The 27,781-nt window shown below is 38.9% G+C and overlaps 1 protein-coding gene across 1 annotated transcript in view; it reads right to left on the bottom strand.

Annotated features, from left to right (window-relative positions):
- Positions 1-5,809: 5,809 nt before the first annotated feature.
- Positions 5,810-27,781, bottom strand: part of LOC125832840 (uncharacterized) — a 592,533-nt gene continuing 570,561 nt past the window's right edge. Inside the window, exon 5 of the mRNA XM_049512035.1 lies at positions 5,810-5,820. The gene's annotated coding sequence lies outside the window, so the exon portion shown is untranslated. The remainder of the gene's footprint in view (positions 5,821-27,781) is intronic.

Below are 27,781 nucleotides of genomic sequence, written 5' to 3'. Positions count from 1 at the left end.
CTGGCGCTCCCTCTTGCGAGCTCTCCCAGCCTCAATGTCATTAGAAGTCCTACCATAGCGGGGGCGCTTCCCAGCATGACAGGAAGAAGTAGGTAGTGTCATCTCATCTCTGAATAGTGTATCTAACACCATATCATCAACCGGTGTTGTGGGGGCCGGCTCAGGCTCAGTCTCAGGTGGAGTTAAGAGGGCATCAAGATCAGCCTGGAGACTCGCTAACTCTGTCTGGAAGGTAGACACATTAGTGTTGGGGGCAGGTCACTCTAAGACACGTAGCTCAAATGCATCAAGGGGTTGGGGGACGGCCTGAACCTTATGGTCCATTATCTGCTCCATCCGCTGCTCAACTCTAGTCGCGGACTCCTCAATCACACGCTGCATCCAATGCCACACATGCTGAAGTAGTGTAGCCATCTAGGCCTCCAGCTTCTGAACATCGGTTAGAGGCATTGTAGCAGACCCTAAAGAGTGAGTGGCTCTGGAGGCGCTAGGGGCTTGACTGGCGGCCAGAGAATGGGAAGTCGAGGCATCCTCTGTAGTGGATGGATGGGCGGTTTCCTTACGCTGCATCTGCTCCACATCATCAACTAAATTCGCTCACAATAGTGGCACCTCAATCTGTGGCTCTCTATGTGGAGCAGCTATGTTGGTCTCATCCTAATCAGGTGCATGTCCAGAGTCTTGGTCGCCTGCACCAGCTTATTACAATACCAAACCGGTACTCCCACATCCCTGCACAGTTGAATATGAGGCAGGGGAAGGGCTAGGTGGTGGTGGCCTTGAAGTCCCTCTCGTGATTCTATGCAATCAACATGCGAGTAAAATCAATCTACATCCCAGCAACCAGAGCTACAACCATGACTGCACGGTTCCATGTAAGCACATTGTCTGCCTGCGTAGGAGACACCAGTTCCGCACCAACAACTAGAAGAATTTGGCCACAAATGTCAGGGTGGCCTTTTTTATACCCAAGCTCAGAGTGCTGACCCACTCGGTGTGCTCTCTGTCTGTGGCAAGATGACGGGCTAACCAGTGCAATATAGTATCCATGTGATCTGCATTCCTTTGGAAAGCCCCGCTCCTCACGATGTCCCAGCGATAATCAAACTCGACTGTGTTGATTGCTAAAGTGTGGCTCGGACCATAGAGGAACCTGCGGATGGTGTCTCGGATATATAAATAGAAAACCCCCGCACCAGTGTAAATGTGAGAAAAGGCTGGGAGGTGGGCTTGGCTCGTCAGTCAATTGAACCTCGGAGGGTGGCTGCGTAGGAAGCATAGAACTCCCTGACGATCTCATCAGTGTAGTTACATGGGTTACGGGCCATCCACTCGCACCTGTGTCTCTTGAAGAGCTCATGGATGGCAGGCATGGTGTGCAGGCTGCCTGTGAGAACCTGGCGCTCATCAGTGACTAATCAAGCCAGCCTATCCTTCTGAGTCATCATTCGGGCATCTTTGTATATTTTCCACTGGCCACGTACACACCATCGGTTTGTCTCCTCAGCAACTGGTTCAGGATCGGTGTTTGGTGGCACTGGAATATCCCCCGCATTAGTAACCTCATCGGCCGAGGCAATCTTGTCGTGTGAACTTGTGCTGGATGCGGAGCCGAAACCAGAGTCGGAGCCAGAAGCAGACTCAAAACTAGCTGGTGAACCGATTGGTGTATCCTCCTCATCAGACAGGGAGGCAGTGACCACGTTGGGAATCACCTATCGGGTTTGATTCCTGGTAGTCTAAGGTGTTTTTGGGGATGTCCTATTGGCAGGTGGAACATATGTGAGGTCAATCTCCACATCAGTATCTTCATCAATTAGTTAAAAAGTCGGTGCCACGTATTTTGACTTGCCCTTTAGTGCATAAGTCGGTGCTTTCTTAGGAGCCATGGTACATATGGAGGCTAAGTTAGTACCAAAACATACCCATAACACACTCGAAAACATTTTAGAACAAAGAACGAACCAAAACAAAAAAGAAAATATTTTTATAACAGTAGCTTTAGTGGTCACCTACGGTGGGTACTTACGGTCCGTGGATTGACCTACGGCACGTGGGTCCCCTCCGTAAGTTAGAAGTCCCAGAAGTTGGGTTTCTGATGGGAACCACAAATGTGCAAATTGTTCATAGTTTGACCTACCAAACTGTAGTCCACCCCCGTGGTTCCTCACTTAGAGGATTTTTTATGTGCAACAGACCCACAGACCTGATCTATGGTCCGTACGTTGACCTACGACCCGTGGACGGAGTCTTGTGGGTCAGGTCTGTGCCAGGTATCAGATGTGCCTCATTTTAAAACCATTTTTCAACAATTCAAACAATCAATCCTAAGTCTAATCATGCATTTCAACACAATTTTTGATACTTTGTCATCCCTAGGATTCCTATTACTCATTATTAAACTTTTGTAGCATACTGATCTAGGAACCCTAAGTCTAAACTTCCATTTAGACTAGTTACCTTGAGTTATTTGATTACAAAGACAACACAATCACATTTTATCGTCCCAAGGTTGTTTCTTACTATAGATTATCATGCAATTTCATACAAAAACAAACCAAGGTCAAGACCCACTTCGTGACTTCATGTATTGAACAATGAAAACCAAAATTCAGAGTTAAAGTGAAATCGTTTACCTTACAAGTATTGGAAATGGGTGATTGTGTGATGCAATAGACTCCTTAGACCTTCTGACAAGCCTTTGACACTGAACCCAGACCTTCAACTCTTTTTTGAAGGGAGTATAGGAATGATTTGGGAGAGAGGAAGAGGATTATGGATAGGGGAAAATGATTATGGAATATGGGAGTGATATGGTGAGTTAATATGGAAGTTTTGGGATTTGGAGGGGTTAGAAATGGTTAGGAGGGAATATGGGATGTGGGGAATGAATTTAAAAAAATGATGAGTTTTTATTAGAGGGGTGCGGGTCGGGTCTCTAGTAAACCTAGGTTGGACCCACAAGACCCCGTCTACGGACCGTGGTTCGGCCTACGAACCGTGGGTGGGGTCCATAGGTCACTCAACACTTAGAAAAATTTGAGGACTTACCTGGGGATCTACGGATACCATTCACAGTCCATGGATTGAACCACAGACCGTCGATGGGGTCCGTAGACCTCTGCAACAGACATTTTCTGCAGATTTGGCTTTTCATCCCTGCACATGTAGCAACCGTTAGGACTTTCTTTTTACATTTTTTGGACACTTTTTAGATAGAACCCTATGTTATATCTAGCCAACACTAATACAAAACTAAAACTCAAATCTAAAGAATTACAGAAATTCAAATAAACAAAGAAAACTCCTAAATCAAAAAGAAAAATTTATAGTTGGCTAGATTGTACATCTTGGGTTGCCTCCCAGGCAGCGCTTAATTTAACATCGCGGCATGACGCAGGCCCCTTGATTACTCAAACTTCATCATGGTAGTAGGCCTCAACCAGTTCTTACACACTCTCTTCCTTCCCCATGTAGACCTTGATCCTTTGCCCGTTCACCTTGAACCTTGTTCCCCCTTTGTTTTCTAGCTCGACCGCTCCATGTGGGAACACTTGAGTGACTATGAATGGCCCGGTCTACTTGGACTTGATCTTATCAGGAAATAAGAGCAACCTAGAGTTGAATAGAAACATTAGATCACGCTCAATAAATTCACGTTTTTCAATCTTTTGATCATGATACTTCTTCATCTTCTCCTTGTACAAGGCTGAACTTTATAAGCTCTTAGGCGAAACTCATCAAGCTCATTCATGTCATTTACTCTCTGACTCGATGCGGCGCCCAATCCAAATTCAACTTCTTTAGCGCCCACATAGCCTTATGCTCTAGCTCTACCGGCAAATGGCAAGACTTCCCATATACAAGTTGGTAGGGGGACATACATATGGGAGTCTTGAATGCGGTGTGATAGGCCCATAGAGCATCATCAAGCCTCCTAGACCAATCAGTTCTATTAGCATTCACAGTCTTAGAAAGGATTTACTTGATCTCTCTGTTGGATACTTCAACTTAGACACTAGACTGCGGATGGTAAAGAGTGGCTACATTGTGGCGGACACCATACTTCTCAAGTAGCGCCTTGAACAACTTATTACAGAAGTGATAAACTCTATCGTTGATAATTGCCCTAGGTGTACCAAATCCAGAAAAGATATTCTTTTTCAGGAATGCGGTGACACTTTTACCTTCATTGTTTGAAAACACAATTGCTTCCACCCATTCCGACACATAGTCTACCGCAACAAGAATATACTTCATCCCATGTGAACTCACAAATGGACCCATAAAATCAATGGCCCATACATCAAATAACTCAATCACCAATATTGGATTCATAGGAAGCTCTTGCCTCTTTGAAATTCCTCCTTCTCTTTGGCAATGATCACAAGACTTGGCGAAATCATGAGTATCTTGGTGGATGGTCGGCCAATAATACCCAGATTGCAAAATTTTATGCGCAGCTCGAATACCACTATGATGCCCACCAACAGGTGAAGAGTGACACACCTCTAGTATACTCATCATCTCAACCTCGGGCACACAATGATGAATAATCCCATCAGCACAAATACGGAACAAATAAGGCTCATCCCAAAAGAACTTCTTCACATCATGCATAAACTTTTTCCTTTGGTGAAAAGACAAATCCGATGGAACCAGATCACTTGCCAAGTAGTTAGCAAAGTCTGCGAACTAAGGAATTACATAATGAGAAGCCGCCAATACATGTTCAACTGGAAAAGCAGCATTAATTTCAGCCATATCTCCTAGCTTGAGCATAGCTTCTTCCTCTAGTTTGGACAAGTGATCAACAACTTGATTTTTTGTCCCCTTTCTATCTTTCACCTCAAAATCGAACTCTTGTAGCAACAACACCCATCTGATCAAACTAGGTTTTGCATCCTTCTTACCCATCAAATACATCAATGCAGAATGATCAGTATGCAATATGACCTTAGTACCAAGCAAGTAGGATCAAAATTCTCGAATGGGTAAACCACAGCAATGAGTTCCTATTCAGTCACTGTATAGTTCTTTTGAGCCACATTTAGAGCTTTGCTAGCATAGTAAATACGATGAAGAATCTTCTCTCACATCTGTCCCAAAACCACACTAAGCACCACTCCACTCTCATCACACATTACCTCAAACAGTTGCCCCCAATCCGGTGAAATAATAATAGGTGCAGAAATTAGCTTTTCCTTCAACTCTCCAAATGCTCTCAGACAAGCATCATCAAAATCAAACTTACACTCCTTTTCGAGCAATTTGCACAATGGGTGTGCAATATTGGAGAAATCCTTAATAAACCTCCTATAAAAGCATGCATGCCGAAGAAAACTTCCAACACTTTTAACAGAGATAGGTGGTGGAAGCTTTTCAATTACCTCGAATTTTGCTCTATCAACTCAATACCCTTCTCAGAAATCCAATCATCCAGAACGATACCCTCTTTCACCATAAAGTGGCACTTTTCCCAATTGAGCACAAGATTGCACTCTACACACCGTTTTAGTACCTCTGCCAAATGATCCAATCATTCATCAAATGAGTCACCTACCACAGAGAAATCATCCATAAATACCTCAATAGTGTCCTCCACCATATCAAAAAAGATCGATATGATGCAACGTTGGAAGGTCGTTAGAGCATTACACAACCCAAATGGCATCTGTTTGAAGGAGAAAGTCCCATAAGGGCAAGTAAATATGGTATTCTCTTGGTCTTCCGGAGCTATGAAGATCTGATTGTAGCCCGAATAACCATTAAGAAAGCAATACCAACCCTTACCAGCAAGGCAGTCCAACATCTGATCTATGAACGACATAGGGAAGTGGTCTTTTTCTTTCCAAGCATTCAATTTCTAGTAGTCCATACATACTCTCCATCTAATCACGGGCGGCATCGGAACAAGCTCGTTCTTCGCATTAGGTACCACAATAATCCCACCTTTCTTAGGCACACACTGAATAGGACAAACCCAACTACTAGCTGCAATGGGATAAATGACTTCAGCATCCAACCACTTGATGATTTCCTTTTTCACTACCTCTTGCATAGGCAAATTTAGTCTCTTTTGGTGCTCAATACTAGGCCTGTGATCCGGCATGAGTTGGATTTTATGAGAACATATGCCAGGAGGAATCCCAATAATGTCCGCAATAGTCCACCTAATATCCCTCTTAAACCTCTTCAACACAGAAACCAAAGCCTCAACTTGTGTCGCATTCAAATAGGCTGCAATGATGACCGGTAAAGTACCATCTCTACCAAAGAATACGTACCTCAAATGTGATGGTAGGGCCTTAAGCTCTAATTTTGGAGCCTCTACAAAAGACAGTTTTGCGGGTGAAAAGTTGTGATTCTTCATATCTAACTCCAATTTCTTCGGTTTGGAATGGAATTCGAACCTATCAAGTGCAGCAACTAACTCATCATAGTCTTCAATACCATTACCCTCAAAATTCATCATTACAACTGCAAGTGCATCAACACCCAACCGATCTTCAATAGACATATCAGAACCTCGCTCCACAATATGAGTGACAACTGACACTGATTTGAGATCATTTTCCTGCTTCATGGACCTACAGATATTAAAAGTTACATCTTCACTATTCAATCAAAACTTCATTTTGCCTTTGTCCATATCGACCAAGGCGCGCCCAGTAGCAAGGAATGGTCTCCCAAGGATGATGGGAACCTCAAAATCAACCTCACAATCAAGTATTACAAAATTCGCCGGAAAGATAAAAGACTCCACTTTCACGAGTACATCTTGGAGCACACCAATGGGCCTCTTCACAGTTCTATCGACCATGAGCAATCGCATCGCAGTCAGTTTTAGAGCCTATAAACCCAACTTCTTGTAAATAGACAATGGCATCAGATTAATGCTAGCACCCAAATCACACAACACCTTCGCAAAATACAATAACCTGATGGTACAAGGAATAATTAAAGCACCAGGATCTTCTTTCGTCTACACAAGTGACCTAGTAGGAATAACACTACAATGTTGCAACCTATCATCATCTTCAAAACTCACGGCCCTCTTCTTAATCACGAAATCTTTCATAAACTTTACATACCTAGGCATTTGCTACAAAGCTTCTATCAACGGAACATTGATGGATAGTTGTTTAAATATAGTAATAAACCTATGGTATTTCCCTTCTTTATTCTTCTTTACTAACCTCTGTGGGAATGGAGGTGGAGTTCTAGGCATATGGACAACTTTTTGGGTTATCTCCACTTCCTTCTTTGTAGCATTCGTAGACTCTCCAGTAACCTCAATCTCATCATCATCCTTCTCAACCACAATTTCAACCTCAGACGACATAAGTGGATCAATGGTCTTCTTACCTCCTCGAGTAGTGACTGCCATACAATTCCCATCATTCTTTGGATTCTCGATGGTATTGCTAGGAAGTGTGCCAGGTTGATATGGGTTGACTATAGTGGACAATTGATTCATCTGTTGCTCAAGTTTCTTGATCGACACTGTATGGATATCAACTTTTTGATCGATTCCAAACAAGTCGCTTTGCATCTCCTTCACATTATCATCAGTCGAACTAAACCTCTTCATCATCTTCTGCATCATATCCTCAATCTATGATATACTACCCCCAGCTTCCCTATTGCTAGATTCCCAATTTTGTGAAGGGACATAAGGCCCAACTCTGTCGTTCCTGTTGCCATAGTTGTTCCAGTTGTAGTTATTGTCACGATTGTAGTTCCCATCCCAGACATATTGACCCTCTCGTTTTCCAACTAAAATCAAGCTCAACATAACAATATGGAGCCAATAAGCCATTTTATCAAAAGCATACAAAGCATGTTCATCAAATCATGTCATGAAGTCAAATATGCCACCATCATACTAAGATGCACAACAATATGACGAACATATAAATCATGAAAAATCATTTTATACTAAACAAGAATTCTCTCAAGAACATGCATAAAGGAGATCATGGAAATTTTCTAAAACACACATGACTCCTAAACATAAAACAAGCCCAAAAAAGAACTCTTGGTCTGAAGCTAGGATAGGAATAGAAGAAAGGGATCAGGATATCGGGACTTTCAATAAATCTTGCTATCTAAGCATACCATTTCCCCCCTTGGGAGTAAGCCCCATACTAAGACCCCAAATAGTACTCCTTTCAATATCATTCCAAAGCATGACCAACACTCATAATAACCTTACCGAGTTCTAAAAACAATAAAGGTCTAACAACCATGCATCCCAACCCTACCAAGGTTAACAAGAGTAACTCTATGGGACAAGGATATTTATGGAACACATATAACATCCAAGAGTCCACAATTATGAAATGAGTCAAGGAGGACATATCATCTTAAGCTAGAGGAGGAATAGAAGGAAATATAAGGATATCGGGACATCTCATTGGCCCTTGGCCTCCCGAATAGCACCTTCAACTAAAACCCTTACTAAAATACCACTCCTCAACATTTTCATGGAAACACTTCCTTACTTTTCTATTTCTTAACTTGTCGGTCTAAGATCCCAATCGGTACTTCTAATTTAGAGAGGTTCTCATTAAGCAACTCTAGCTCACAAGCAACCTTATCAACATCAGTCAAGGTGATTCTAAACCATGAAGAATTACACTTCTATCCTCTTTTAAAGGAGTCTACTCACTTAACATCTCTAGGCATCACTTAAACCCCACTATTCATTAAATCCTCCAACACATCATAAAACTTATTGTGGCTAAGTTGGGTTCTACCAACAACACACATAACCATAATTGAACCCATTTATACTAAGGACAACATAAAAGTTCATCATGTGCAATTTCTCAAGTCACGAAAGACAAGTACTACCGGAATAAAAGTAAAGCATGAAAGACATACTGGGAGTAATATTATGAGGACACTCTTGTTCACATCTAGCTTGCAGAGCATCGGACCTAATTTTTTTCCCTCTCTTTTCCCCTACCCTTAAGTATCGGGCAATATCTTATTTTGTGCCACTTTCACCACAACCATTACATTCCTTCGTGCTAGCTAGACACTTACCATCATGCCTTTTCCACACCAAGCACAAGTAGGAAGTATGGGTCTACCATCCTTGCCTAAATTAGGGGTAGACACCCTTTTTTGGTTAAAATTTGGGGGAAACATAGAAGAATTTTGTCCATAAAACCTTTCTTGAGAGGAATTATCATCATCAACCCTATGCCTCTTTGTTCCTCTAGACCTCTCTTCAACTTTCTCCCTTTCAAACCGTTGAGCATGAATCACAAAACAATTAATATTCACATCATTCTCAAGCATAACCATACTATAATCTTTTGCTATCAAGAAAGATACACCCGACACAAACTTACTCATCTTTATCCTAGGGTTGACCAATATGGATGGAGCATATCTTGACAACCTAGTGAACACCTGAGCATACTCCTCAACACCCATCCTTCCTTTACAAAGGTTAATAAAATCAAGTATCTTAGCCTCTCTCATCTCTAAAGGACAAAACCTATCAAGGAACCCATTCTTAAATCTTTCCCATTCCATGGAGCCCACCTCTACCGGCCTCACTTCTTTCCATTGACTAAACAACATTTGAGCAACATCCTTCAATTGGTAAGCGGTCAATTCCGACTTCTCTACCGGAGTCACTGATTTGATGTATCCGGGTGCTTCATCCAATACTAAGCGTCCACAGTCATTCAAAAGTAATATAACCCAACTAGTGAGTTGGGGTTGAGTCCCAAGGGAGCGGTTTGTAAGTGAGAATCAATAGAAAAGAAAAAATGTGTTCAAGCTAATCATAGCTATAGACATTTTCGAAGAAAAATATGATAAATTAAAGGGTGACATAAGTGTCAATTATCAAAGGGGGTTTTGTAAGCAATTATCAACTAAAATGACAACTAAAGCAACAATGCAAATATGGAGATGGATTCTTAGGATGTGATAGGAATATGGGCTAAAATAAACAACCAGGTAAACGCTATTTATAGTTGCTGTAAATTGGTAACTAGGCTAGACTTTAGTGGGGGTAAATTTTCTCTCAAACATTTTACCCCGAATCAAATTGATTTATCATGAACACCAATAAGCGGCAATGAAGCGCAGCCTTCGCCTTAGTCCAATCATTCTCTCGAGCTGAATGTGTGGGAGAGAGTTTAGCATTCACTATCTCGAGCTGAACCCACGACAACCCAATAACCACAAACTATCGATTCAGTAGTTTTGGTTTTACAACCTCTCTCTTGAGCAAGTCAAAAATACGAAGATAAAATTGTATTTGCAACTACAACCCCATTAAATTAAAACAAAACTACTGACTGAAATCACCGTTAAACAACAAAATAACTATCTATAAGCAATACCCAACAGTAAATTTAACCCATATCACATAATCACACCCCAAGAATTGGGGTTTTAGCCAGACATAGTAAAGAGATAGAAATCGATACCGAAAAGTGTTTCCATCAAATGGGTACGGTAAATATTGTCTTTACACACGTCAAGGATAAAGAATCTTCAATACCCACTTCTAGTTGCTTAGAAAATGGAAATCTTCAACTTTTTAAAGCTAAGGAAAATTGTCTCCAAAAACTAAGTTCTAAAACTGAGTAATTCTAAAACTGAGTTCTGAAATGTAAAACTTGATACTAAACTAAAAATTCAAATAGGTATTTATAGTTGTCAAAAAATGTGTTGCGAAGGATCACTCAGCGCAGTTAGTTGGGATCGCTGATCCACTCGGCGATCCACCTTTTGGTCTGGTTCATCGTCTTTCTACATTGTCCTTCAGCAACTTCAAGTTCTGTAACATTGGGCGATGGAGTACTGCATTGCGAAATTGTTTAGCGACTCGCCGACTGCTTATTTATCTCATCAACTTGATTTTCTCATTCAGAGCTTGGCACACTGGAACATTAGGCGAGACCATAGCCCTTCGGTGACTCGCCTAATGGCTTAGGCGATCCTCGGGCTGTTTGTTCTTCATTCTTTTCAGTTGTCTTGTTCCTTTCTGCCTAATAGTGTCCATGCTTAGTCTTTAACTCCAAATACCTGAAACTCAAGGGTTTTCATCAGTTATTGAGACAAAATATGCATTTGAGGATAGTAAATTTATCAAAATAAAGCCCTAAAAAAGTCCAAATTGTGGACTCATCAACACCCCCAACTTAAACTTTTGCTTGTCCTCAAGTAAAACTCAAGTTCAGCAGTTCAAAAAGGATGTCTCAAACAGTGCTACACAAGACTCAATCATGAATGCACACAAAAAGTCTCAACTTACTTGTGCAAGGATCAATTGTGCACTCAGAGATTCAAGTTGTGACTCACCGTTACCAAAGAATCTCAAGCTCACTATACTTAATTCAAATGCATGTTCAAGCTCAACAAAGGTATTCAAATGCCCTCACAAAATAATGATTCCATATTCACTCAATGGTTCAACCAATTAATGTTCCGGAATCAAGCTCAACACTCACACTCACAGAGATAAACGCAATCCATGATTTCACCCAAAGGTTTGCCCTTATTTTCCAATTGACTTTTGCTTCAACTCATTCAAGATCAAAAAGGTCTTTTCAAGGCTTGTAATAGGGCTGAGTGTAATGGTATGATCATTTAGGATTATAGGCTGAAAATCCTCATGAAATGTGATGTGAACAACACCTTCTTTCCTTCACTTTATTATTTTCAATCAAGCTCAAAAGTCACCTCTTATTCATCTTCCATGAGTCATTGAGAATCCCATTTTCTTTGTATTTCCACAACTTTATTTCACAACTTTTTCTTTCTTTTCTTTTTCAATCTTTTCTTCTTTTTCTCTTTTTTTTATATGGAGGGGTTCCATTTTTCTTAAAACATGGGCACAAGGGACTTCTTTGCATTTACTTGATTTGCCTTCTCTTTTCACCACACCCCTAACTTAGGTTTTTGGCCTAAGTTGGCTATTCAAACAAACCACAGATCATGAAGATTATGGGTAATGGGTCAATAAAAGGTAGCAAAGTTATCAAGTTTCTTCCAAGAAAAGGTTTAGGCTCAAAGGGTGCTCAAAAGAGGTTCACACACTCACAAGCTAAGCCATAAAAGAGGTATAATTTCAAATTGGTTCAGACTCTTTAAAATTGCCTAGATCATCTCAAGAAATTGCATCACTTAGTCAATCGGACCAACGAAGCAAATTCTAGGTGTCATCACACATGGTTTACGGTAAGCTCATCACACAAGGCATTGTCACCAAAGTCAAACAAGACTCCACACTTTCGCTAGTGTATAATGATCATCACAAGAGACTCAATTTGATACTTGACAGTCACAACGAGATGCAAAGAGTTCACCTATTGTCTATCCAACTTCAATTGACTCGTTGTAGCCGCACTCATTTTTGTTCGATGATGAGCACTATTCAAGTCATCGGTATTGATCAAAACCGATACTCAAATTTGCAAGAGAACAGCCATATTCAACACATACAAGAGATGGCAAAAAAATTTCGAAAGGGTCAAAAATCATTTACAATTAAAAGCAAGGAGCCACAAGCTCAAACCTTCCATTGAAAGCAGTGTCAACATAATTATAGACTTCAACCCAAATATATGAATAAAATGGAGTCACAAAAGATGGGCCTCACCCCACCACAATTAAAAACATTTGTCCTCAAATGCAAAAAAAAAAAAAACATCCACAAGTCGAAATAAAGTAAGGCAAAGATGGAGGTAAAGAGAGGGTCATGTCTACACGGTCGCTCCATCCGTTTGGGCCTCAATGTCCGATGCATCACTCTGAGTCTAAGCATTAGTGCTCGGGATCACCTCAGGAGGAACGACAGTGCCAGATCCACTAGGGGTTGTCACGTGCGAGTCCTCCAGAAAGACATGCATAGTTGCACAGAATCCCCGGTCCCACGAAGGAACATTAGGATCTCTGATAGTGGTCTTCTTGTCAGAAGTGGACCTCTTTCCCTTGCCTTTCCCACTCGTTGTGAGAAGTTTCGTAGCTTTACCTCTGGATATAGTTGCATCCTCATTTATCGTAATACCCTTAGTCTTCTCTTGAGGTGGTATTATTCTTTCAGTAGCTTTTGATTTAGTCATGTCTGTAAAACCTCGAGGAGAAGTTAGGAAATATCCAAACAAATGCACAGAGAATTAGGCGCAGATAGACTCGCCGAAATAGTTGGCGGGTCACCAAATTACTTCGGGGAACTTAGTTAGCCCACCAAAATTTACAGTGTAAGAAGGGTTCAGGGGTGCAGTCAAAAGCCAATCAAGAAGACTTTCAGCGACCTCAGGCTTCTCGCCAAAAGTTACAAACTCTAACAACACATTTAGCATGAAATTAAAGGCGAGATGGGGACACTAGGTGAACTGCCAAGTCGTTCGGCGATCTCGATCCAGTGTGCCTACTTTCAACCCAACTTGTCGAATTCAACCCCACAACCCCCGAAAACAAAATCAATTGATGCTCTAGTAAAATTAAAGTAGGCCCCACTAAACCCAAGCATAACCCTATGAAATTTACTTAATTTTCAGCACAAGATTACGGGATTTCAACAATCAAAACATTACGGGCAAGATTATCAACTTAAATCAGGTATATACGAAAACAATTAAGATCAAAGACGCCCAGCAAACATCACTAAAATTAGATCATTGCAAATGATTAAAAAATTCTAAAAATAAACTCGGGGTTCAGAAAACCAACCTTTGATACCGATTAAATAAAGATTGAGGTGTTAGGCGGCAAAATACTCTCAATCCGAGCACAAATCAACGACTAAAATACTAGAAAAACACAAAATATAGAAACTAAAGTGCGGAAAAGTGAGGAAAAATGAAAGAGTTGGAAGTTTAAACCTTTGGCCTTTTAAAAACCGTCAAGTTCTCGCCCATTCGACGACATTAGTCATGCTCTCTAAACCAGTCGGTGACAAGCCGAGTGGTCACTTACCTCGCTGAGTTTTACAGGACTTCCAGTTAATTTAGAGGTCCAAATGGCGGATTAGATCGGGATCACCGACTAGGTCAGCGATTCACCAAGTTGCTCCTGGGCTCGCCGAGTTTTACAGACTCCAATTTAAATTTGTCTTGAGTCCAATGGCGGTCCAAGTCAGGCTCGCCGACCTCTTCGGTATGCGTCGACTGGACTATTGGCTCGCCAACCTACACTTTTCAAACACCTTCCTACACTTCAATCTGCACAATCAACACACCATTATTTCTAAAATAAAAATAAAGCGATAGAAGGGTCTTGGGTTGCCTCCCAAGCAGCTCCTTAGTTAACGTCGTGGAACGATGCAACTCCCCACTTAAGTTCCATTAGTGGGGTCTGCCTCATTTTCATAAGCCCACCCCTCTTGCTTATTCATTTGTCGACGCTCGTGGAGGGAATGTACATGTCCTTTTTTTTGGACAGTACCCCCAAATACCTAATCTTTTGGGCCAAGATATTTAGCTCACCCAACAAAGTTGTCAAGTCCTGATCCTTATCTTTCTCTATCTTCTCCTTATTGGTTTTGGCCACACAAACAAGGAGTTGGGATGCGGTCTCATAAGAATGTCGCATCAAACAGCCCGAAGAGAGTTGGTCGGCCATTATTCTGTTTTCAGGGCCAAGACCCCGATAGAAAAATTCCAAAAGCATATTATCTGGAATTCCATGAGTTGGGCATTATTGCAATAGGGTCTTAAACCTTTGCCACAACTCATAAATGGACTCACCCTTTAATTGTCTGAAATTTAGGATGTTATCCCTAAAAATAATCAATCTCAACGGAGGGTGATCCAGTGGATCACTGTTGCTACCAAATATGCTCTAATTTTTCTTCTCAAAATAACAACAAACAAACCAAAACTAAAAATTAAGGAAGTTTCACTATAACTAACAAGAGTGAAATTCAACTTAACTAAAAATTCTCAAATAACACCACTCCCAGCAGTGGCACCATTTTGATTTGACCTATCCAGGCGTTTCATCCAATACTAAGCGTCCACGGTCGTTCAATAGTAATATAACCTAACTAGTGAGTTGGGGTCGAGTCCCAAGGGAGCGGCTTGTAAGTGAGAATCAATATAAAAGAAAAAATGTGTTCAAGTTAATCATAGCTATAGACATTTATGAAGAAAAACATGATAAATTAAAGGGTGATACAAGTGTCAATTATCAAAGGGGGTTTTGTAAGCAATTATCAACTAAAATGACAACTAAAATGAAAATGTAAATATGGAGACAGGATTCTTGGGATGTGATAGGAATATGGGCTAAATAAACAACCGAGTAAATGTTATATATAGTAAATCGCTGTAAACTGGTAACTAGGCTAGACTTTAGTTGCGGTAAATTTTCTCTCAAACAATTTACCCCGAATTAAATCAGTTTCTCTCGAACATCGACAAGCGGCAAAGAAGCGCAGCCTTCGCCTTAGTCTATTCACTCTTTCGAGCTGAATGTACGGGAGAGGGTTTAGGATTCACTCTCTCGAGCTGACCTCACGACAACCCAATAACCATAAACTATCGATTCAGTAGTTTTGGTTTTACAACCTCTCTCTCGAGCAAGTCAAAAACATGAAGATAAAATTGTATTTGCAATTACAACCCCATTAAATTCAAACACAAATACTGAACGAAATCACCTTTAAACAGTAAAATAACTATCTATAAGCAATACCCAGCAGTAAATTCAACCCATATTCACATAATCAAACCCCAAGAATTGGGGTTTTAGCCAGGCATAGTAAGGAGATAGAAATCGATACCGAAAAGTGTTTCAATCAAATGGGTACGATAAATATTGTCTTTACACACGTCAAGGATGAAGAATCTTCAATACCCACTTCTAATTGCTTAGAAAATGGAAATCTTCAACTCTACAAAGCTAAGGAAAATTGTTTCCAAATATCTAAGTTCTAAAACTGAGTTATGAAATGAAAACTTGATACTAAACTAAACATTTAAACAGGTATTTATAGTTGTCAAAAAATGTTTTGTTAAGGATAACACGACACAATTAATCAGGATCGCCGATCCACTCGGTGATCCGGTCTTTGGTCTGGTTCATCGCCTTTCTGCATTGTCCTTCGGAAACTTCAAGTTCTGTTACATTGGAGTACTGCATCGCGGAATCATTCGGTGAGTCACCGACTTCTCTTTTATCTCACTGACTCGATTTTCTCCTTTAGATCTTGGAACATTAGGTAAGACCATAGGCCTTCGACGACTCGCATAATGGCTTAAGCAATCCTCAGGCTGTTTGTTTTTCGTTCTTTTCAGTTGTCTTGTTCCTTTCTGCCTAATAGTTTCCATGCTTAGTCTCTAACTCTAAATACCTGAAACTCAAGGGTTTTCATCAGTTATTCAGACAAAATATGCATTTGAGTACACTAAATCTATCAAAATAAAGCCCTAAAAGAGTCCAAATCATGGACTCATCAGTCACTCCCACAAAGTTCAACACCCTAGAGACCTTATCTATAAACTCTATAGTATCTTCCTCAATATCTGACCCATAGAATTCCAGAACTTCTATCCCGACTTGAGTCAACAATTGAAAACCATACTTAATTTTATTATTAGACACTTTCTCCCCTATAGGGACAATTAGAGCTTGGGGAAGAGCTTCGAGGGGAACCTCTTGCTCCACATTGTTTTCCTCAATCCTTTCAACGTAATTCCTTGAAGTGGTCATATCCTGAAATCCATAGGGCACACATTAAGAGAAAGACCTAATAAAGCTAAACTTTATGGCATGACTTAGAGAATGAAGAAGTGAAGTCTTCCTAACATCTGATAGTCTACTATTCATAAATGTGGCGTGCTTCACATTTATGAACATGAATCTACTAGATGTGGTTTGAGACATCCTAAAACCATCCCAAAATCTTGTGCTCTGATACCATGTTTGACACGACCCAAGGCTACCCCCTAGATGTGAAACAGCGTACAAGATTCTAAAATGCCTCATACAAGCCTCATATCATAAAATAATATAAGAACATAGGAAAAAGTGCGGAAATTTAAAACTTTCTTTACAATCGAGAGGGAGTCTACAACTCTATGTATCAAAGATCTATAACACTTGAATACAATCTTAGGGACACGGCCCTTTCAAAAGTCTAAAACATAAAAGAAAGACCTAAAGGAAAATGTGGGTTTGTCCTCGAAGCTATGAGGACTCACCAAATCTTCAACTTCTTGCTCCTTAGAAACCTATCTTCCAAGAATGGAACTCAAGTCTCCAAACCCTACACTTTGTGAAAAATATAGAAGAAATATGGGTTAGCACAAAAATGTACTAAGTATGGAAGCCATACATAAAAAAATCCTTAAAACATGCAAAACGGGACATTTTAGTTGAAACCATGCTATATAATTTTCAATATCATCTTTGAAATAGTGGGAGAATGTAGCTCATATGACAACACATGTACAATTCATCATAGCATAATGGAAATCATCATAATCACCAGCATAGTCTCCACCACAACCATAAGGCATGTCCCAATCTTCACAAGACATAGTTCACACACATATTTAACTACCAAGATCATCTCATCATAATAGAACCATCACATAAGTAACCCTAAGTTATACTCGTGCAATACATAGATAGGATCCCATAATCCTATCTACACTAAGTACTACTTTTAGGCCACCATGCTCATACTTATCATGATTTGGTCTCATCCATAGTCAACAATTATAGACAAGGAAACATTCATGTTCAGAGCTTATAACAATTAAAGTCACTATTAACAACATTCCATATCATGCATGCATAAATTCATCTATCTTCATAGTATAAGGAAACCACACCATAACCCCTTTCAAAGTCTACTTGTGCAATGTATAAGTAAAGTCCCATACCCCCACCCATACTAAGTAGATCTCATTGAGAAGTCATGAGTATAGTTCATGTTCATGTTCATAATATGTAAAGCATACATTAACTCATAATCATCATGTCATAAGAGAGACATACCACGCCCACTCTCAAAGCATACTTGTGCAATACATGAATAAAGTCCCATACCCCCCCCATTCATACTAAGTAGAACCTCTTGAGGAACCATAGTACATAACTCATGTTCTTGTTCTTATTCTTGTTCATGGAGGGAAATAGCCTTAACCGACATAGACCATGCGAGCTACATGGAATCCGTTGTACTGCCCCACACCGAAAAGAGGTGTCCTATTTACCTAAGGTAGAACTAAATATATTAGCTTTTAGGTGGATCCACTAGCTAAAGAGCTGTGTGGGCACATAATTATGGGATAGGGAGATTGCTTCTAGAAACCCCAAACCTATTGCATTGACGTGGGAGCTTCCATCTCATGAGATTATATTAGAGAACCCAGCCTATTGTATTGACGGGAGGGCCTCTACCTCATTTTCCATATCCACTTGGTGCTAAGCATTATTTCACAAAATTACATGTTTAGTCTTAAATTTACATGCATGAAGGAGTATCTAAACCCTCCATCCAACACAACTCATAAAATAACTCATTGATCATGCGTGAGAATGTACTTTCACAGTCCATGTCTTTATATTAGATTCAATAAGGTGAGAACTAACTTTCAACCTAGAATCATCAATATGTGAGGAATATTTTCACATTAAAATCATGTGTTTTCATGAGAATAGACTTTCAATCAACACAAGAAGATTATCACAGTCCTAGACATTTCATGCATAGTCACCTGTAAGGGTATGGGGAGAATGATCTTTCAACAATACCACAATTACACAATAGTTATAGGATTTTCACTTTCTAAGTGAATCATGAGTTCATACACAGTTCTTATCAACATGTATAAACCCTCATAATTAACCCTCCAAGGGCAATGAATCAAACTCAACCCAAACATCTAGAATTACTACATTAGATAAGGGGAATATCATGATTCAATAATACATTCAACACCTTAGTCACATCATAGTCATGTTCATGCCTGGGGTGTGTGTGTGATTTTCCTTTCCATAACACATCAACAACCTTATCATCATAGTAACTTCATTCTCAACGTGGTCATATAACATGCACATAATATCAAAACCATGCATAATTCTCATATCTTGCATACAAGGATCATAGGTCACATCAAATCAACATATCTAGCATTCGTTATATTGGACATGGATATAACAACAATTCAAGTAGTTCATTCATTGCATGCATAAACTCATGTTCTCATATTGTAGGTCATGTGTGTAGAGTCCTTCCACAATAATACAATATATTATTCACCATGCATAATAGCTTCCTTCTTAAAGTCTCAACATTCATAGCTCATTTATTTTAGCTTTTACCATTTAAGCCTTAGAAGCCATATTCATACTTCAAGCATTACTCTCAAGCAATACCTCACGTGGTCATCATGTAAACCTAAATCTAAAGGTAAACTAACCACATGTTTCATTCTGAACCAATTATAGTCATATAACATCAAGTAAACTCAATCTCAATACTACTCAACCATGATCCATCATATAAGCCCTAACCTAATTCATTCATGTATACAAGCTTTACATATAAATAATACATATTTAGGTCATCTAGTCTAAGGCAATTCATAAAAAAGTTCATCAATCTTAGAAGGTCACATCTAAACCCTCAATTTGTCTCTTTCATGGCATAACACGTGACCATACCAATTTCACCCTAGATTCTTAGGTTAATCAAGGATACATGTATAATCATACTAAAATCATGTAATTACACCATAAACAATCATTGTTTGCTCAATTGAGCCAATTTACAACAATACACACACTTAAGATCCAAGTTGGAAACATTGCGGATTTCATGGGTTCTTGGGGGAATTCATCATAAACCAACAATAATTCATCAATTAAATCACTATTCATCATAAATAAACCATTGAAAACATTTTGGAGGTGAACCCATGATTTAGATTGAAACCCTAGCTTTTGGGGGAAATTGGAAGCTTTGAAATCAAGTTTTGAACAGACTCTATAAGTGAAGGCTACCCATAGATAAAAAGCTACCATACCTTATGAAGATTTTCTCACGAAATTGAAGATAAAATGCTGCTCCTTGAACCCTAAACTTGACCTTTTTCTTGTTCTTCAATGGAGTTTTAGAGAGAGAAATATTTGGAGATGAGGTGGTTTCTATTTTGTGTTTTGGGGATTATGAAGTGTAAAAGGGTAAATTAATGGTTAAAAACCCTTATATAGGTCCAAATAATCTAAATAAACTGAATTCACCTCCTAAAAGCTAACCTATGAATTTACCATCATGCCCCTCACTTGGCCAAACTTGGGGCAGATTGCAGGTGTGACTCATGCCCACCTGATCCACGGACCGTGAGTGGACTAACGCCCCGTACTACAGGTCTGTGGTTGGTGGTTGCAATTCACTTTTCTAGGCCTTGACCCACGAGGCACCCCCACGAGTCTTGGATGGACCTATGCCCCGTAGGTCCCATTCATAGGTCTCAACCTTTAGGCAGCTTGGGCAGTTTTGGGGAGCTTTGGGGGTTAGGCTTTAGGGTCCTCCTCAAGGACCCCTTGCTTGGTCCTTTGGGAGTCGTACCTTGACGTTTAACGGTAAAACCCTCAACCTAAGCTCGGGGAACCATTTTAGAACATTAAACCCCATATCAAACTCAATAACACACTCGTAAGGCTCTAGTTTCACCTACTAGTTTTCTGAGTTGTTACAGAAATGGGATGATTTAGTCATTCGATCTACAGTCACCCAAATCGAATCATGCTATCTGTGAGACCATGGTAAACTAGTACTGAAATCTATATTGATCATCTCCCACTTCCATTTCGGAAGATCTATATTTTAAGCCATACCCTTGGGCCTCTCGTGCTCTACCTTGACTTGTTGGCAATTTGAACACTTAGCAATGAACTCTGCATAGCCCCTCTTCATGTTACTCCGCCAATAGACTTCTCTCAAGTTGTGATACATCTTTGTGGAACCCGGATGGATAGAGTATCTGGAGCTATGAGCTTCCTCCATGATCCTCTCTTTAAGTTCATCCACCTTTGGTACACACAATCTACCTTGATAACTCAACACTCCATCTCCCACTTGTTCAAAAGCCATCACTTTCTGCTTATGAAAATTTGCCTTTAATTCTAGAAAAAAAAGGTCTTGATCTTGTTTTTCTTTCACTTCGGACACTAGTGATGATTCAGCCTCATTTTTCACCACCACTCCTCTTTCATTGGAATCCATTAACCGGACTCCCAATCGTGCAAGTTTGTGAACATCTTTGGCTAACTCTTTCTTGTCTTAATCAACATGGGAAGTACTGCCCATAGACAACCTATTTAATAGATCATCAACAACATTAGCCTTACCCGGTGATAGAGATACTCATGTCATAATCCTTGAATGACTCCAACCACATCCTCTACTGAGATTAAGCTCTTTTTGACTGAATACATACTAAAGACTTTTGTGATCGGTGAACACATCTACATGAACACCATACAGATAGTGACGCCATATTTTCAAAGAAAACACTACATCAGCCAACTCTAGATCATGGGTTGGGTAATTTCTCTCGTGAACCTTAAGATGTCTAGAGGTATAAGTTATAACCTTGCCATTTTGCAACAATACACAACCCAGTCCAACTCTGGAGGCATCACATTACACAACAAAACCTTGTGTACCTTCTGGTAAGGTCAACACTGGGGAGTAGTCAACCTAGTTTTCAATTCCTAAAAGCTTTTCTCACAAGCTTGAGACCATTGAAACTTAATTGTTTTACAGTCAACTTGGTCAATGGGGATAAAATAGATGAGACCCCCTCGACAAATCTTCTATAATAACCAGCCAATCCCAAGAAACTCCTAATATCAATTGGATATATGGGTCAAGGCCAGTTCTGCACTGCCTCAATCTTTTGAGTGTCAACTCGAATCTCATCACCAGAAACAATGTGACCTAAGAATGCCACAGACTCAAGCCAAAATTCACATTTAGAGAATTTAGCATACAACTCTCTATCCTAGAGAGTTTGAAGAACTACTCTGAGATGACTAGCATGATCTTCATCATTCCTCAAATAGATTAGAATGTCATCAATGAATACGATAACAAATATATAAAGATAAGGCTTAAACACTATGTTCATAAGATCCATAAATGTTGTAGGAGAATTAGTTAGGCCAAAAGACATGACTAGAAACTCATAATGACAATAACGGGTCCTGAATGTTGTCTTAGGAATATCACTCTTCCTTACTTTTAACTGATGATAGCTAGATCTGAGGTCTATCTTAGAAAAATAGGTGGCACCCTGAAGTTGATCGAAAAGATCATTAATTCTCGGAAGAGGATACTTATTCTTGATAGTAACCTTGTCCAACTGACGGTAATCTATACACATTCTAAGAGAATCATCGTTCTTCCTCACAAATAAGACCAGAGGGCCCCAAGGTGAGACAGTTGGTTGAATGAAACCTTTATCAAGAAGGTGTTTCAACTGCTCTTTCAACTTAGTTGAACCATTCTATATGGTGGAATAGAGATAGGTTGAGTATCAGGAAGGACATCTACACCGAAGTCTATTTATCTCTCAGTAATGACTCTAGGAAGATCATATGGAAAGACTTTTGAAAACTCACTCACCACTGGAACTAACTGAATAGGTGGTGTCTCAACACTTGAGTCATTAACTCAGACTAAGTGATAGATGCACCCATTGGAAACTAACTTTCTCGCCTAAAGGTATGAAATAAAATAGCCCTTAGGCACTACTGAACTACTCCTCCACTGTATAACTGGCTCATTAGGAAACTGGAACTTAACTACTCAAGTTGTAACACCTCAGACTCAAAACGAAGAAAATCCTAGTTTTCAAAAAATTGGTGTGAGTACCAACGGAACCACCCACGGACCGTAGGTGGGACCACGGACCATAGGTGGGATTCCATCACGAAGGCCCAAGTCTTAATAGTCTCTGATTCCACCCACGGTCGACCAATACGGTCCGTGGTTGGACCTACGGAACGTAGGTGAGGCTCAGTAGCTAGTTAGAGGAAAATTGTAGTTGGGTCAACTTCAAATGCTCATAACCCTTAGAACAAAAATAATTAGGTGTCCCATGACCTACATATAATTGATCCTCTTTCCAACGCCACCAAGTTTGCTAAAATCCCATCTCTGAGTAAAAAGTTATGCTCATTTCAGTGAAGCCCTGTCGGGTAGACTTGACCAACGAACCCAAACGAAGGCCAGTAGGTCACACGACGGACCGTCATTCCCTCCATGGATGGGCTTCGTCAGAATTAAGTTAGGGTCGTTTTGATCCTTTCCCCTATGCGTTAGGCACCTAAACTACATCATTTAACCCCTAAAGTACGTCGTTTAACCCCTAAACTACGTCGTTTTACTCATATTAAGCATAATAACCTAGTTAAAACATAACTAAAACCTGTATTCACTGAAAATTCAACAAACTATAGAAAATAGAGAAGAAGAAGTCGACCAATCCCTCTCAAAGAACACAACAAGTTTTCTTCAATTCCATCCCCAAAATTGAAAGATTTCTCCGTGAATTTCTTCGCCAGGTATGTGGGATTTCACTGGTGGATTCCTTTCATCCACTAGGTCCCTAGAATTCAATCAGATTCTTGATTCCATTTATCTTGTTTAGACCTAGGGTTTCTAAAACCTTAGATATTAGTTGTGAATTATCTTAGAGTATTCCTAATAAGATTATCATGTTTTCGTGGAATCGTTGCTTCGTTCTGTGCATGAAACTTAGAACCCTAGTTGTGTAGATTCTCTTAGTTCATGAATTACACATGCTAGGTCAGTTAAATAGATATACATGCTCCAGTTTTGAACCTTACATTATCAGTATATTTCAGCATGAACCCTATTTTGAGTTATAAATCTTGAGAAGCTTTTTAAAGCCAACACGTTAGTTCTTAAACTGAGTTTTGAGAAAATAAAGATTAGTTTTGAGAAAAGAGTTTTCTAAAACATGATTAATATGACAATCGATTATGCCATCAATGTATGAGCAGTATGGTATCTAGATATACAATCAATGTTTATGCAGTATGACTTCCAGAATCATCAATGATCATATTATAATATGATTTTGAATTGTTTTTTAGAAAGAGTTTTCAAGTATGAGTATTTGCATGTCAATATTTTGAGTTATTCAGTATTTCAGTTATAATGTGTCAAATACATATTCCAGTTGGGAGTAGACTTAGACCAAGTTGGAGTAGGGTTCAGCATACCCTCATAGTCCCAGAACTACATGCCCTCGTAGGTTAAGTGCTCTCTATTGGGCATCAGTTTTAGTGATCACGCTAGGGCTGATAGGGGGATCGGGTCGAACCGCCCCGGACCGCAACCGGTTTAAGAACCGTCTCACCGGACCCGGTCCCGTCTATTCTCGCGGGTTGGGGGACTACGGGTTAAGGGCCGATTCACCATTTGGTCCCGGTCAACCCGACGCGGTTGAACCGGCCGGTTTTCGCAGAATCCCCTTTGATTTTTTTTTAATTGTTTGAATTGTATCCGTTCCCAACCATTAGGGCAATGGCTAGTCCCCCCCCCCCCCCCAACGGATTTATTCCACTTTTTCACTTCCCCAACACCCCCTACCACTCCCCTACTTCTAATATTTTAATTTAAACCCTCAAGTTATCATAAATACACTTTAACCCATTTTTAATATTATAAATACCCCTCTATCCCTTATTATTTCTTATAAAATCATCTATTCTCTCATCTATTTCTATATCCTCTCAATCTTAAGTCTTAATTTTTTATTCCATTTAAGTCTCATATTATTATAATACATATATTTCAATTCTAAATTTTTATATTATATCATAATATATATAATTCTCATATTTGCTATCAAGTATTGCAGTTCCAAATTACAAGTTACAACAAACTACAAGCTTCAAGAATCGGTTTAACGTCTGCTATTAACGCAGATGTTTGCTACATTCATTTCATAATATTTCTTTTTTATTTTTCGTCTTTAGTTTTTGTTTTATTATTATTTTTATAATACACTTTACATGTAATTAAATATGAGTTCTAGCAAAAGATATACCGATAAAGGAAAAGAGAAAGAACCAAGTGCCATTAGTAAATTATTTAATTTTAATAAAAAAGTAGTAATAAGAGTAAATGTGGTGGTACTTCTTCTAAATCAATGTCTAGATTTAGATTTAATACAAATGATTCTACTTATGTTGATGATACATATTATGATATTGATTCAAATGTTCAACTCGATCATGAAATTTTAGAACGGCGTTATGGTGATATTAATCCTAATCTTGATGAATATTCAGGTGAAGAAGTAGAAGTTGATCCGGGAGAAAAAGATTTAGAAGAATCACCTACTAGTCAGGTGACAGAAGTTCCAACTGAAACTACAAATCCAACGGAGAAAAATTGTGGATGCCCACCCCTTATACCTCCTACAAGGGAGAAGGTGAAGTATCAACGCCCTAAAACTTTTGTTGTGTCATAATTTATGACTTTAGATAAGGAAAAATCTATTGCTATTTGTAATAAGTGTAAGCAATCTTTTAAACATAGACAAGGTGGGGGTCAAGGTGGGACGGGGGGCTTAAATAGACATTTGTTATCTTGTGTGCCGATTGAATATAAAGAAGCTAAAGCATTAGCCGATAGGAAAAAAGGAATTCTAGTTAATGATTTTGATATTAATGTTAATGAATCGGTAGGAGCTTCTAACATGGTTCGAGGAACATTAGATCCTTCTAACCTCGGTGGTCCACTAACACAACGTAAATATAATAAGGAAAGAGATTGTGAAAATTTAGCTAAAATGGTTTTTGTTTGTGGTTTGCCTTATAGTTTTCCTTCACATCCCGATTTTATTGAATATATTCCACAAACTTATAATCCTTCTTTTAGAGGTTTTTCAAGAAATACTGTTAAAACTGATATTTTTGTATATCAAGGTAAACATTGTCAATATCTTCGTTGTTTGTTTAGCATATTAGATTGTAGAGTGTCTATAACTTCGGACATGGGTCGTAGTGTAAATGGACATGACTATTTAACTATTACAGCACATTGGATTGATCATAACTGGAATTTGCAAAAAAGATTCTTAAGTTATAAAGAATGTGTAGAGAAAAAAACTAGTGCATATTTAGCTTCAAATATTTTGAGTGTTTTAGATTATTACATGCTTATAGATAAAGTAATGTTTGTTGCATTAGATAATGCATCTAATAATACAAACGCTGCTAGTATGTTAAAATTTAGATTATGTCCAATTGATGTTAATGCTTTTCATGTTAGATGTGTTGCACATGTATTAAATTTAGTTGTACAAGATGATATTTCATTATTTGATTGTGCTTGTATGAAAATTGAATATGATGTTGCCTGGATTTTTTATGCTCATAGAGCTGCTAGAATTAGGGAATTTAATGAGCATTGTGTACTATGTGATTTGCCACCAAGAAAAATTTCAAGACATATTAAAACAAGGTGGAATTCTTTTTACGAAATGCTTTCAGTTTCTTACAAATATAAAGGACCCGTACAAATGGTGTTTAATGCTCATAATGCTGAACAATTAGATATAATTTGTGAAGAAGATTGGGAAGAAACTAATGAACTATTAGAATTTTTAAGACTTTTTTATGATGCTACAACCATGTTTTCTGGAATTTATTATCCTACTATTTCATCAGTATTAATAAATATTTGTGCTATTTCAATTCAATTTTCTAAATAGAGAAAAATTGAAAAATTTAGAGTTGCAATTGAAGGTATGATTGAAAATTTTAGAGTTGCAATTGAAGGTATGATTGAAAAATTTTAAAAATATTTTTTTCCTATTCCTCAAATTTATTTAACTGCTACTTTACTTCATCCTGACTATAAATTACGAAGTGTGCAGGGACTTGTTGACACTTTTTATGATACTTTAGAAATTTTACCGGAAGAAATTCCAACTTGTGAAATGTGTATGTCTAGCATAAAACTAGAAGCAAAAAATTTGTATGAAAAAAATAGAACTATAGGAAATACTCAAGGAGAAGTTGGTCAAATTTCTAATCCTCAGAGTAAAGCTCGAATTTCAAGTTATAAGCGAGGTTTCTTAATTCTACTAACCGTGATGATTTTGAAGAATATCTTAATCAATCTTTAGAAATAGTGGAAGACAAAGATGGCAATGAAAATTTATTAGCATGGTGGAGGAGGCGGAGCATTACAATTCCAATTTTGAGCAAAATGGTTCATGATATTCTAGCTATTCAAGTTTCATCAGTTGCATCGGAGGCTACTTTTAGTGCAGCAAGGTTTCAAATTGGCAATCATAGACATTCATTGGCGGAAGAAAGTTTGGAAACATTAGTTTTATTTAGACACTAGGTCAACGCCAAGAGGAGGAATTATAATTTGCCAAAGTTAAGTTCCAGACAAGAAGCTTGGGTTAAAGCGGTAATTGAATCTAGTGACAATGAATTAGAGTCACAAGAGTTTCTAGCAAGTTTGCCAACACCGGAGGATATCACCATCAATATGATTCGACAATTAGAATTGGATTTTAAAGGAGAACACAGATATTAGATTACATCCGAGAACTAATTGAAACAAAACCCTTCCTAGAAGGTGGCTACGTAAATTAGTGATATGCCGTGAGTTTACGGTATTTATAATACATTTCACTTACAAGTTGTGTGTGTCTTGGTCCTTTTTGTATTGGTTTTTATGTCTTTTTATCGTATTTTGCAGGAAAGATGTTCAGGCGCGGAAGTA

The sequence above is a fragment of the Solanum verrucosum genome, unplaced genomic scaffold (assembly GCF_900185275.1).
Source record: "Solanum verrucosum unplaced genomic scaffold, falcon-dt-bn FXZP01000037.1, whole genome shotgun sequence".
NCBI classification, from domain to species: domain Eukaryota; kingdom Viridiplantae; phylum Streptophyta; class Magnoliopsida; order Solanales; family Solanaceae; genus Solanum; species Solanum verrucosum.
The sequence above is the reverse complement of the archived record's forward strand: the minus strand, read 5'-3'. Positions and strand labels throughout refer to the sequence as shown.